A 15,476-nucleotide genomic window follows, 5' to 3' on the forward strand; every position below is an offset into this window, starting at 1 on the left:
TTAAGCTTTTCAAGGATGCTCCTGAGTAAGAAGTCACCCTAAGAAAAGAAGGAGAAACTACAGCCCAGTGGGATGCAGCAGTACCCCAAAGTGACAATATCTGTAAATACATTAGCAATGATGACAGGACTAGCATTTGTTTAAGAGTGCATGGGAGGGGGCTTCCCTGGGGCGCAGTGGTTAAGACTCTGTCTGCCAATTTAGGGGACATGGGTTCGATCCCTGGTCCAGGAAGATCCCACATGCCCCGGAACAACTAAGCCCATGTGCCACAACTACTGAGCCTGTGCTCTAAAGCCCGTGAGCCACAACTACTGAGTCTGCATGCTGCAACTACTGAAGCCCATGCTCCTAGAGCCCGTGCTCTGCAACAAGAGAAGCCACCACAATGAGAAGCCCATGCACTGCCACTCACCAAAACTAGAAAGAGCAACAAAGGCCCAATGCACCCAAAAATAAATAAAAATAAATTTAAAAATCTTAAAAATAAAGAGTACATGGAGTCATCTCTTTGGAACGCCAGCCATATTGAAGATTAGCTGCCTGGGATCTTTTGTAGGCAGAAGAGAACAGGTAAGTCACTGAAACTTGGGTTATAACTGTTATTTTGTCTCCACTGGTACCCTCTGCCTGATGAAGCTCGGGAAAACTCAGGTTATATGTACTGAGTAAAGAGATCTGACTGGCTTCCATCAGTATAATATATTTCAGCAATTTTATCACCTGTCTGATAAAATTTACAAATGACAATCCAGGATGATGTCCAAATTAATTTTAGAAAGTTAACAAAAATTCTGAGTCAAAAATATACTTTTTTTAAGTAAAAGGGAAGAACAGCTCTAAGACAGACACCAGATGGACAAAACTGAATTGCTTATATGAATCATATAAAATTCAGTTTTTATGAATTTCCTAAAGAAAGTAACCATATAAATGTGAAATTACAATAGCTGAGTTACTTTGCTTTTACTTTATTAATAACTGCCAACCAAATATTTTAATATAAAGATAAATGGGTACACCAGGATGTGTTTCCTTTTGTAAAAGTAATCTTTTGTTGAAAACATTTAAAAAAAGAGAGATAGGGGATATGTGTATAAAAACAGATGATTGAACTTGGTGTGCCCCCCAAAAAATAATAAATAAATTAAAAAAAATTAAAATAAAAAAAAAGAGAGATAATAGTTAGGAGATTATCTGATTCCTAAAGAGCAAGAATAAAATAAAAACCAAATTATAATGTGACTTTCACAAATAAGATACTTATTTTAATGTCTTCAAATATTATAAGCTCATTTAAATTAAAACAATGCTGTTAGTAAAAACTGTGATATCTTAAAACAACTATTAAAAGACAGTCTGAATAGGCCTGTATCTATAAAATAAATCAGTAATTAATAACCTAACAAAACAGAAAGTACCAAGCCCAGATGGATTCACTAGTGAATTCTATCAAACATTTAAAAAAGAAATGATACAGTTCTCTCAGAAGACAATTATACCAAACTCTTTCAGAAGATAGAAGCAAGGGAATACTTCCTAACTCACTCTATGATGCCAGCATTACCTTAATACCAAAAATAGATGAAGACATTATATAAGAAAAGAAAATCATAGACCAATATTTTTCATGAACATAGATATAAAAATCCTCAAAAAAGTATTAGCAAATTAAATCCAACAATATATAAAAATAATTATACACCACAACCAAGTGGAATTTAGCTCAGGTTTGCAAAGTTACTTCAACATTCAAAGTTAATTAATGTGATCCATCATATCAACAGGTTAAAGAAAAATCACATGATCATATCAATAGGTGCAGGAAAAACATTTAACAAAAACTAACACCAATTCATGATAAAAACTAGCAACAGAGGGGAACTTTCTCAACTTGATAAGGAACACCTACAAAAACCCTACACCTAACATCGTATTAACTGGTGAGAGACTAGATGGTTCCCCACTAAGATCAGGAATGAGTAAAGGGTAATCCCCTTCAACTACTTTTCAACATTGTATTGAAGTCCTAGTTTACATAATAAGACAAGAAAAGAAACTAAAAGGTATACAGATTGGGAAAGAAGAAATAAAACTGTCTTTATTTGCAGATGACATGATAATCTTTGTAGAAAATTTTTTAAGAAATGACCAAAAAACTCCTTGAACTAGTAAGCAATTATAGCAAGGTCACAGGATACAAGGTTAATATAGAAAAGTCAATTGCTTTCCTATATACCAGCAATGAACAAGCAGAATTTGATAAAAAGACACAATATGATTTAGAATAGTACTCCCCAAAATGAAATACTTAAATAACTTAAAACAAAATACATATAAGATTTATATGAGGAAAACTACAAAACTCTGATGAATGAATTTGAAGAAGAAATAAACAGATGAGAGATGCTCTATGTTCATAGATAGGAGACTCAATACTGTCAAAACAGCAGCTACTCCAAATTTGATTTATAAATTCAAGGCAATCCCAACCAAAATCCCAGCAAGTTATTAAGTGGCTGTTGAAAACTGATTCTAAATCTTACTATCTGGAGACACAAAAGACCCACAATAGCCAACAAAATATTAAGGGACAAGAACAAAGCTGGAGGACTGACATTACCTTCTGTAAAACTATAATATTTCCATGTGCTAAAGGTGAAAGAATAGACAAATAGATCAGTGGAACAGTATAGACAGCCCAAAAATAGACTCACATAAATATGGGAGTTTTTGACTAAGGAGGAAAGGCAATACAATCGAGAAGATAGTCTGTTCAGCAAGTGGTGCTGGAACAAATGGACATTCACATGCAAAAAGAATATGAATCTAGACACAGACCTTACACTCCTCCCTCATAAAAATTAACTCAAAATGGTTTACAGACAAAAATGTAAAATGTAAAACTATACAACTCCTATGAGATACCATAGGAGAAAATTTAGATGGCCTTGGGTTTGGTGATGACTTTCTAAATACAATACCAAGGACATGATACGTGAAAGAAATAACTCATAAACTGGACTTCAGTAAAATTAAAATTTTCTACTCTGTGAAAGACACTGTCAAGAGAATGAAAGACAAGCCACAGACTGGGAGAAAATATCTGCAAAGGACACATTTGATAAAGGATTATTATCCAAAATATACAAAGAATGCTGAAAACTCAAAAACAGGAAAACAACATGACTAAAAAATGGACCAAAGACCTTAGCAGACACCTCACCACAGAAGATAACACGGATGGCATATAAGCATATGAAAAGGTACTTCATATCATATGTCATCAGAGAAATACAAATTAAAACATCAGTGAGATACCACTGCACACATACAAGAATGGCCAAAATCCAGAACACTGACAACACCAAGTGCTGGTAAGGATAAGGAGCAACAGGAACTCTCATTCATTGACGGCAGGATTGAAAAATAATAGAGCTACTTCAGAAGACAGTTGAGTGGTTTCTTACAAAATTAAACTTACTCTTACCATATGATCCAGCAATCACACTCCTTGGCATCTAAACAAAAACCTGCACACAGATGTTTATAGCAGCTTCATTCACGACTGACAACCAAAATGTCCTTCAGTAGGTGAATGTACAAATAAACTAAGGTACATCCAGACAATGGAATATTACTTAGCACTAAAAAAAAATCCACCAACCAGTTATCAAGCTATAAAAAGGGATGGACGAAACAAATGAGTATTACTAAGTGAAAGAAGCCCAACTGAAAAGACTACACACTGTATGATTTCAATTATATGACATTCTGGAAAAGACAAAACTATGGGGACAGCAAAGAGATCATGGCTGCCAGGGGCTAGGGGATGGAGGGATGAAGATGCAAAGCACAGAGGATTTTTAGGGCAGTGAAACTACTCTGTATGACACTGTAATTGTGGATACATGACATTATAAAATTGTCCAAACCTACAGAATATATACCACCAAGAATGAACCCTAAATTAAACTATAGACTCTGGATGATAATGACATGTCAGTGTAGACTTATTAATTGTAACAGATATACCACTTTGGTGGGGGATATTGATGATGGAGGAGGCTGCATAGGTCGGGGTAGGGAGTATATAGAAAATCTTTGTACCTTCTACTCACTAATGCTGTGAACCTAAAACTGCTCTAAAAAATAAAGTCTATGAAAAAGAAAACAACTTTTGAGAGGTCTGGAATTGTTTACTCTACAAACTGAACAGAAAGAATCTATCACCTTATGGTTAGAAGCTGACTCTATCAATGACTAAGGTGAATAAGTTTGTCTCTTATGAGTCAATATTTTCAATGAGGGATAAAAAAAATAATAGGGTCACCGTCTTTAGAACTACCAATTATTGCATAAGGAGTGGTTTGTGGCCCATTTAGAGGACTTTCCAGATTCTAATTCTCTCTTCCTGCTAATTTGCTGTATAATTCTTATTTACTTCTTTCCTCTGAACATCTAGTCTTGACGTAGTTTTGTTCCCCAAGAATATACATAGTCAAAATTGAGTATAAGTGAAAAGAATTGTGTTTTAATTTTTAATAGGGCTTTGGAAAAACTGTTCACTTGAAAAATATATTGTGATTTTTGATTTAGAGTCTTAAGAAGTGCTTCCCCAGATTTCTAGTCTGTATTTTTGCATTACTTTTTAATGTGTTCTTTTCATGTATTTCCTGTTACTTAACTGTTAACCCAGATTCTTAGATTTATACATGATTCAGACTGTACATATATAAAATGACAATTATTATGTTACGCACTGCGTCACTGTATAGTTTATGGCACACCTTCATATGCTCTCACAACAATATTATACGGCAGATAATAACAGTCACTTTTTAACTGAGCACCAACTATTTGCCAATCAGATATAATATTTCCAGTTCTCAAAACAACTTTGCCAAGTTTCATACATTTCATGTTCCCTAAACATGAAATTAAGACTCAGAGAAGCTTTAAGAGGAATTAATACACCTAATTCACTATAGAGCACCAGATATCTGAACTCTCAACAGATTTATGGTGATTAAGGTAGAGGTAAGGTGTAGTTAGGCGATCAGTTCTAAGTCATAACTCTAACCTTACTTTTAGGTTCCAGAATACAGACTCAATTACGTTGGTAACAAATATATTATCAAAAATTATCTTATTAAAGAAACAGAAAATTCTATGATAAACAATTGGCACGCTCAGCCCCAAAGTGAAATGAACATCATAACATAGATGAAGAATTAGACAGACACATATTAAAGGAGATGAATCCATCTTCAGCTATGTCAATACTAAAATGACCTAGATGACTTAGAAAGAGATCCAGTCAAAACAGTTTAGAACCATTGTTAATTTTGTTCAGTGTGATAACTGCATGGTACTTTGTATATTGAAAAGGTCCTCCTCCATTACAGGTACACTCTGAAGTATTTATGGGCAAAACTATATGATGTATGGGATTTACTAAAAAAACTTACAGAAAAAAAGGAGGGGAGGACATGGAAGCAACCTCAATGTCCATCAACAGAGGAATGGATAAAGAAGATGTGGTACATATACACAATGGAATATTACTCAGCCATAAAAAAGAACAAAATAATGCCATTTGCAGCAATATGGATGGACCCAGAAATTGTCATACTGACTGAAGTGTCAGACAGAGAAAGACATATCTTATGATATCACTTACATGTGAAATCTAAAGAAATAGTACAAATGAATCTATTTACAAAACAGAAGTTGAGTCACAGATGGAGAAAACAAACATGTGGTTACCAGGGGGGAAAAGGGGGGAGGGATGAATTGGGAGATTGGGATTGACATATACATACTACTACATATGGAATAGGTAACTAATAAATGAATACTGACTAGCACAAGGAACTCTATTCAATACTCTGTAATGACCTATATGCGAACAGAATCTAAAAAAGAGTGGATACATGTGTTTGTATAACTGACTCACTTTGCTGTACAGGAAAAACTAACACAACATGGTAAATCAACTATATTCCAATAAAAGAAATTAATAAAAAAGGAGGATAAAAGATGGATGACCTGATTGACAAAATGTTGGTGTAACTACTGAAATCAGGAGTTCCCTGGGGGCACATGTGGGGGATTACTGCATTATTCTTTCTACTTTTGGGTGTGTTTGAAACTTTCCATAATAAAAAGTTTTAAAATATTTGGGAAAAAAAAGACACATTGCTTTCAACGATTTAGGTAGTTTATAATAGTTGTTGAAGAAAAAGAACATAGTGAAACTCAAAGAGTACTGTAGGAGGTAGAAACACATGGTATGTGTTATTTGATCAATAAAATTAATCAGAAAGAAGTAATTATAAGTGTTGGGTCACAAGTCAGAAGAAAAGAAAAAGAAAAGTTTGAAAGATAAACTGATTCTCTAGAAATATGCTTAAATAACCCCTGAAGCTCACTTTCACTCAACAATGGCAAGAAAAAAGGACTTGATCTGAACTTGATCAGGACTTCATCTGTTCTTCAGGGAATAAAAGTTATTCATTAGATTGTAGTCAGCACAAGTGGAAATTTTCTTTTAGACAACTCTTTTTTTGTTCTTTTTGATGCTATTTTTACTAGAATAACCTTCCCCAAGCAGCTTTATTTATCCCACAGATTCCTCCCTATTGCAGTGTGGAATGAAGTCCTCTTGGTTAGAAATGTAGAAAGGGGCTTTAGAATACATAACAGAGCTGAGTTTGGGTCCAAATATGACATTTACTAGATTTATGATCCTGACTAAATCATTTTAACTTTTCTGAGCTTTTTCTATTATTTCTAACATGGAGATAATCACTATCTCAGAGAGTTTTTTGAAATGTGGTGTATAACATAATAAGCTGTCTGATTTAAACTTTTACAGATATTGGGTTAAGAGTTTAAAAAAGACTATATCAGGATTTTGTCCAAGTTAAAACAATCATAGTTGAGGTTTCGGGTTCTAGCATGACAGTGAGCATTCAATGTTCTACTCCGTTAGGGGGACTTTGTGGTTTCCTCTTTCTCCTTGCCAGTACCCAAACACAGTTTTAATAGGTCTATCCTCTTCTTCGGAGGTCAGGCACATGCATTTACATTTAAATATACTGCCAAGAATGTAAAAGGTTGGGAGATATGTTAAGGAAACTACATATTCTCTTATAAAGGGTGTTTAAATTTGGTCTTTCTAGGAGCATCTTCATTCTAGAATACACACAATGTAATTCAGACAATAGATACGAAAATCAGGCACCTTACTGACTGTATATTAATTAAATTATATTTAGTAACTTAAGAATTTGATAAGTAAATATCACTTAAGGCATGGTTTACCTTGCCTTGAATTAACTCAGTTTCAGAACCTATGAAAGAAATCACCTCCATTCCTAGTGTATTACTAACCATGGCTATAAAATATAACTGGGCAAGTGTTGCAGGTTTCTTCTCTGGAGAAACAAACTGACCTCTGAGAAAAGACCTCCAGATACTGACAATGAGTAGCCTCCCAACAATGAAGCTTCCATGTGAAAAGCCCCACATAATTACAGAGCCTCCAGATAGCTTCATAGTGACTCATTCTCAACTAAGAGCAGACAGCCAAGGTTCACCAGACACCTGGAGGAAAATGTCTAATAACAAAGAGAAACAAACAACAACAGCAAAGTGACCCACAGGAACCAAAGAGAGTGTACGACCCATAACAAAACTTAAAAGAAAAAGCCTTAAGTAAAATATTCTCAGAGAAATAAGAGATTGCACTTATAAAACAAAAATAAGAATAGGGAATCATCGGAAACCAAGATAGAACTTGAGAAATTAAAACAACAGAAATTTTTAAATTAAAGAGAAAGAAAAACTTGGGGGGAATCTTCCAGAAAATAGAATAAGGAGGCAAAGAAACAGAAAACAGGAGAGAAAATTAAACTAAAAGAGCAATCCAAGAGGTGCAAACTTTGGCAAACAGGAATTCTGGGAAGAGAGAACACAGAGAAAAAGGCAGAAAGGAAATCTTCAAATAAAAAACACCTGATTTTTAAAACAGGCACATGTGTCATCTTGATAAAAATTTAAATTAGTTAAAATTATATAGATAATCACATTGCTCAGTTTAGGCATTCACCTCCCTACAGTAGGTATAAGGACATTATCATCTATTATATTATATTGTTCTCTAGTTCTTTTTGTTTTTTTAAGAGATAATACTGTCTTCTCATCTAAATTATAAACTCTTCAAAGCCAGGAATAATATTTGCCACTCACAGCAGGCACATATTCTATTTCTGATAAATACTTGTTAAACTCATTTGCTTTGAAGATGACTTGGGTTTCCACTAAGCTCTGTGATTCCTTAAGAGGGTTCAGTCTTTCAGTCTTGGTACAAAAGGTAAAGGTCATTCTTAGCTAAAACAGTTATTTGAAACTTCAGGAACAACACTGAGAAGCCAGCTCTTACATCAAGTCTGAAATGAAGTCATTTTATTAAACAGTGATAAACTTAAAGCTAGTCAAATGGCCTCTGTTTAAATATCCTTAAAACGTTGACCCATCCAATCTTCTTTTTAGAAAACTTGATCTGAGTCTCTACCCAGACACATAGTTCTACGGTACCAGTTAGTGGAATATGTAGGCTATGAATCAGCCTCCACTGTGGAAACTAATCCTTGAGTCACCATCATACTGTTCCATTGGCATCCACCCCTGGGACAAGGTATTCATTTAAGAGTACCAGTCTTTCATGCAGAGGATGAAGCATCAAGAAGTTCCCACTCACCACTACAGTCATCCTTCAAATATCCTAGTTTGGTTATCTGTTTGTGGAAGGCTGTCTGGTCACCCTCATCCAGATTCTACAGTCATCTCTACCCCATTCCAAAGGGTCCCCTTGGCTTCAGTCATTAATTTAATAAATACTTATTGAGTGTCTATTTTGAACTAAGCATTGTTCTAAGTACTGAGGATACAGCAGTGAATAAGACAAAAAGTCCCTGATTTAGGGAATTACATTCTAGTAAATTAGAGCCCGGAAACAATTACCCATTTGCTCAATCCCTTCTCTAGAATTCAATCAATTCTGGAAAATTTACATTTGCCTGCCTGCTTACCTGACTGTCTATCTCCCTAGCTTTAACTTTTTTCTTGCTATGCTTCCTTTTTCTCATTGCTTACCTGAAATGTTTAATGTCTTATTAGGCTCCCTGTAGTTAGGCTAAGCCATAAGCAGCTGGAAAGACCACAAAAACCCAGCTACCAATAAGATGTCTTCAACTGCTCCAATGGCAGAACAGTTCCTAAGATTTTCATATACTGATTTGAGAGGGGATATGTACTTTTAAGTAGCATTATAAAGTTACACACAAAGGATTTTTAAACTTTTTCCTTATAGATCTATCAAAAGGATAGCTCATAAGTAAGCACTGATTATAGATGGTGTTTCATTTCATTACATAGGCCAATGTAAGATGGTAGTACCCTAAACTGGCACTGCTCGAGGAGAGTATATAGAAAAGACTGAAAATGTTCACACAGAGGAAGATACAAGCTATTGCTTGAATAAGCCAGAATAGTTAAGAAAAATACATTCCCATTGCGTACTTTTCAAATCTCATGCTGAGAGGAGAAAAAGTTAATGTAGGCAACAATTTGAAAAACAACACAAAACTAGAATTACAGCCATAATGAATTCAAGAGATTTCTTTAAGTGGAGTTGCATGCCTTACAGACCAGTATTTTTAAGTTCTTAAACAAAACTAAAATGTAATCCTAGAAAATTTAATAGTCAGAATTCTGCAAGAGTCATACTAAAGTTCTCTTGTTAGATAGGCAACCCTGAATGTTTGTTGGTCCAAACAATCTCTTCCGTATCACATGGTCTCAAACAATAACTAGTCTAAATGTCCAAGTGGATTTAAAACTCCTTGCAAATTATTTTAGCCCTGGCCACGGTATACCTATGGTTTTGCTTTATGTAAAAGTGGAAGAGGGATTCACTGGTTACTTCAACTATGAACTGTATTACTGCTCTCATTTAAAAAATGGTCTTAAGCCTTGCTTCTCAAAGTGTGTTTGAGGAATTAGCAGCACTGGTATGACCTGGGAGCATGTTAGAAATATGGAACCCTGACGCCCCACCCCAGACCTACTGAATCAAAATGTGCCTTTTAACAAGATCTCTAGGAGATGTACACACACATGAAAATTTGAAAATCATTAGTCCAAATGACAACTTAATAAGCCATTGTCCATTTGCAATCCTTAAAGCATCAGAAAGCACTTTACCAACAAACATTTGGAAGAGGAAAAAAAAGGAAGTAGTCCTAGATAATATTACTTTATTTAGCTATATCATAACGTTATACTCAGCTTTTGTAAGAGGGACAAAAGATAAAAATTCAGTTAAGAATGTTTCTATACTTAATGAACATAGAGACACTGTCTACCGTACCACCAATATCCTTGCTGTAAACTTCTTTTTGCTTGGTAACCTTTTTTTCTGTTAAGGTAAAAATCACAAAATGTTTCACAGTGTTATGGTTTTATCTTAGATGTAATACATCTAAGTCAAGAGAAGGTATGATTCTCCCCTCTCCCAAGATATCCTAGAACCTAACTAGAAACATTATGGGATATCTTGGGCAAGATATTCTTTGTTATGACCCGTCCATGAATTGGGCTATAAGGTAAACACACACTAGCTGCTTGCCCTTCCAAATTCTCAGATATGCTCTAGTTATATTTTTAAAGTTTTGTGAAATCTCAGTGAAGGTAAAATTGCTTTCCAACAAGTGCTGCCATGTTGAGAATCTTCCCCCAAATATCTCACTGAACTGGGGCAGATCAGCTCACCTCTTGCTCTGAAAAGCTTTCTTATATCTTTAAATGTTGGTCTTCCCCTGACGACAGTCTTCCAGTCTTCCACTTTGCCAACAAAGAATCCGAACCACACACTTGAGAAAGACTTCAGGTATTTTGTGGATATGTTGACAAGATCATTGGATGCCCTTCTCAGCACTCATTCACTCCTGCTAACAGCCCTCCTGACCTCAACACATTGGCTGGCCACACCCAGGGACTCTGCCAAGCTCCTTCTGCCCACACAGGCTCCGGTCCTGGCTTCTCCTAGTCTATCTTATTTCCTGTCACCTATAACATAAAGAGAGAGTGGGTCTAGAAGGGCCAGGCCTCACAACAGGTAGCACACGGTGGGCTTCATATGCTGGAAGAAGCCGGTGACAGCAAGACAGAGGTGCCTCTTCTCCAAGCAGTTTCTAGAAATAGGCCTTAAACCCTGAGCTGTTTTCTACCTGGAAGCTCTATTTTTGTTTTGTCTTATTTTTGGTGGTAGGGAGGGAGAGGAGAAAGTCAGAATAATGCTTCTCACCAAGAGTTGTGGCTACTCATAGGTGGTCTCACGTTTTCACTCCTAATTTTTTGTCCCCTTCATTTCATATTGCTGAGTCTCCATTTCAGTTTTCACTGCCCACGCTTACTTATTCTATACTTCTAAGGTGAACAGAGAGCTACAGACCTTTTTTCCTCCTGGAGAACAGGCTGCAATATCTTCGTGGACAATTTGTCTTATGCAATTATATCCACCTAATACCATGTCTTCCATATCGTAGCCATTAAATATATACCCTGCCTACACTAACTCATGACTATTTTTACGACATGGAGCAAACAAGCTACGCCGGCTGTTTTTGCTTCCTTACCTGTTCCATTCTTTCTTCAACCAGGCTTTCACACTATCTTCCTGAACCTACCCTTACTAAAGTCACCAAGGACCTCCTACATTCAATGGATACAGAAATCCCACGGCATTGTATGCTGCCCACCTTGAATCTTCCCTTTCCCTGGCTTTCATGCCACCCAGCTCTCCTGGCCTCTCTGCTCCTCTGGTGGTTCTTTCTTAGTTTCCTTTTTATCTCCTCTTCCACTGTTTCTCCAAAGTTCGTAGTCTCTAGAATTCTGATTTATCACTCCTCCTCCTATCACTTTTATGCTTTTTTTCAGTTTATCCTTACTGAAGTCTTTGACTAGACTCAAAACTCCCAGGCTACATTTCCAAGCTCTCACGCCTCTCCTGAGCCCTAAGCCCGTATCTCCAGCTACCCTACTTGACAGCAGTACTACCAGGGCAGCTTCTGAGTAGAAAAATTTAATGATTATGGTTTCTTCTTTCCCCTCCTAATCTGGCCCCTTCTCCTGAATTCCGTACCTTAGTTCATGACGTCACTATTCACCTGGCCAGCCAGGTTAACTTTAATTCATTTATAAACCATGGCGTTCTAAGAAATTATCATCTAAAAATATAAATGTGAGTATGTTACACTCTCAAATAATGACTTTCGTTGCCTAACTATCGTCTGTTAGACACACTGCTTTCTTTCAGCATGAGGTGCTCCACGCAATGGGACTCCCACACACTTCCAGCGTATTGTCTCCTCCCACATCCCTGCACTCCAGTCACAATGAACTGTTTACAGTGTGATTCTTTCACATCTCTAACCTTGTATATGTAGCTGCCTAGAGCAATGATTCCCAATAGGGGTCAAATTTGCCCTTCAGGAACATTTGCCAACGTCTGGAGACATTTTTTGATTGTCACAACTGGGGGAGAGGGGTATTACTGGCATCTAGTGGATGGGCGCCAGAGATGCTGGTCAACATCCTACAAGGCAGAGGACAGCCCCCACAACAAAAATAGTGCTGAGATTGAGAATCCCTCCCCTAAAATATCCTCCTTGATTTCTCCGCCTGGTGAACTCCAACTCACCCACCAAGATTCAGCTCAAATGTCACCTCCTCTGTGAAGTCTTCATCTACCAATAGGTCCTCTCCTGCAGGCAAATACTGTTGCATCTTTCTCACTTTCTAATATATAGCTCTATTTTAGCACATCACACTTCAGACTGAAATTTTTTTTGGTCTACCAGTGTGTGTGTCTCTAACTAGAATGGGAGTTCTCCCAAAGTAGGTCCTGTGCCTCACTGTCTTTTACTCCCAGAGCTTGAGTCAGTGCCTGGCAAACAGCAGGCACTCAAAGATGTGCTAGGTAAACAAATTAAAGATGCATCTACAGAGAAATACGAAGTATTTCTGAAGCAAACAATTCAGCTCCCTGAACCACCCTGAAATTAATGTTTTAGTCTTTCAGTCCTAAGAAATGTACATACACAAGCACACGCTTCTCCCCAAGTCTCTAAACCTGGTCGTTAACATTGTCGCATCACAGTTTGAGACTCAATATTTATAAACTATATTGATTTTTATAGGAAAGATTAAGTGTTCAAAATAAATTTAACCAAATGTCTCTAAATATTCTGCTAAAGTTAATAAAATAAGGACTGAGAAAATAACGGAACACTAAAAATAGTATATATTTAAAACAGTTATTTTGGGAAGAACAACTAAATATATTATTGAAATGTATCACCTTGAGATTAGTTTAAAGGCTTTGACATAATTGAGACATAGTTTTTTAAAGTTCTACCATACTAGGCTTAAGCGATTTACCTACCCAGGATTAAATAACAGAAAATAAACAAAAACCTTTATAATAAAAAGAAAAATGTAAAGCCAAAATTTTTGATAAAAACATGCATATACATGAAGAATGGAAGACATATACAAGCTTGGGCCAAATGCTAAGGTATTTTAATAACAGGGCAATGAAATCTTGGAGCATGCTAACAACACAGGAAATTTTAAAAACAATAGATAGGGGAAAATAAAATAATAATAGAGTAACTATTACACAGATTTCAGAAATCTGAATGGTAATTTCTGTAACTTGATAAAAACCATCTTAGTTCCTTAACTTATCTCTTGATCGAGCTGACAATACACACAATGTTAAAATATCAAATATCTACTTTCACATCAAAAGCCATTACAAAGCCTTTACAAAAGTAATACTGTCTCTCAAAAAGTACATATAATAAATATATGCCAGTTACTGTTATGTTCTTTGATGGCAAATAAGTGAAATAAACATTATTCATGCAGACTACAAAGTCTCATCTTCACTCTAAGTTGTAAACAACACACAGAACCCAGTCACAGATACAGGTAAAAGTTCTCACTAGATGTAAAAAATTAGCCAGTAATGAGCTTTTGATTACAGAGAGCTAGAAACTGGATACTATTCTGCTGGAGACTGGCTAAACACAGAAGAAAAGACTCTGTAGACCTCTCAGTGCTTTAGAAACCAGGGTCCCTGACCAAAGCAGTGATTTAATTTCACGGCTGCTGGGTACAGATAGCTGACATTACTAAACGCTACTCTAATATCAACTTGTTAAATGTGAATCCAGACTCAGCAGATCAGAATACTAACCCAGACTAACTGGAGTCATGGGAAATATTTTGGGAGCTGTTTATTTATAAATGAGTTACAATATACCACTATAATTAGATTAATATATAATTATTGATAAACACAGGATTATTTCTAAAACCCCATTATTGTTGTCACTGCTATGTTTAGGAAAAACAACATTACTATTTTCCTCTTAAAACAAGCCCTTGATTTACCACTAATCAATTAGATCAATTTAGATCTAGTATGTGTTAAATTCAATGGTCCTATGTTGTTTACAATTCTTGTATAAAGAGTTGTTTAATAAACATTAAAAGGAGGAACAATTTAAAGCTCTCCAGCAAACGACACACTTCTGAACTATTTTATAATCCAATAATCTATCAAAAAAATTGAATCTGCAGAAAGCCAGGCATTTGGCTATCACACAAAAAAATGTTAAAATTAGCTTACCTAATTTTAAATAAAACCAACAAAAGTGTATCTTTTAGCCATGCAAAAGGCAGTCACACTTTATTAAAAAACATTAAAAATACCATTTTATCAAAAGCATCAACAACAAACTATAATATTACCACAAAATCAACTATTTGAAGGATATTTCTATAACTATTTCTAGGTTAATTATTCCTTTCAGGTTATTTCATTAAATGTAAACTAAATCTACAAGGTACATGTAATTCAATTAGCAAACTAGTAATGTGTTTCTTCATAATATTACTTAATTGCTTTTTTTAGGAGACAAAACAACTGAACGGATTACAATCTCCTAACAGCTGCTGTCTTAAAAGTCTTGCAAATGGAATTAATAATTCTAAAACATACATCAGAATTTGAAATGTGATCTTTATTCATCCTCCGTAAAGTATTTGCTTATATTAACATCTGGGCACTGGGTAACAAGAATTATAGTTATCCGATTTCAAAAGAGAGAAAACAAACTAGCAATTACTCAATATTTTATTTGCCCAGAAGTTTTAAAAGAACCTTTAATATTGATATTAAGTGTTATATAAACACAGATAAACATATAAGTTTTTTTCCCCAGAACTATTAATGTACTGTCATCTAGAATTGGTTTAGTCAGAAACATTTTTTTAATTTTCTGAAATCTGGCAAGATCTTCCAAACACAGAAATTTTAAAAATCTACTTAAACTCAA

General features: G+C 35.4%; 1 protein-coding gene across 6 annotated transcripts in view; it reads right to left on the reverse strand.

Moving 5' to 3' along the window:
• Positions 1-15,476, reverse strand: part of NEDD4 (NEDD4 E3 ubiquitin protein ligase) — a 124,452-nt gene that overhangs the window by 55,993 nt on the left and 52,983 nt on the right. The window lies entirely within an intron of this gene.

The sequence above is a fragment of the Hippopotamus amphibius genome, chromosome 2 (assembly GCF_030028045.1).
Source record: "Hippopotamus amphibius kiboko isolate mHipAmp2 chromosome 2, mHipAmp2.hap2, whole genome shotgun sequence".
Classification (NCBI taxonomy): domain Eukaryota; kingdom Metazoa; phylum Chordata; class Mammalia; order Artiodactyla; family Hippopotamidae; genus Hippopotamus; species Hippopotamus amphibius.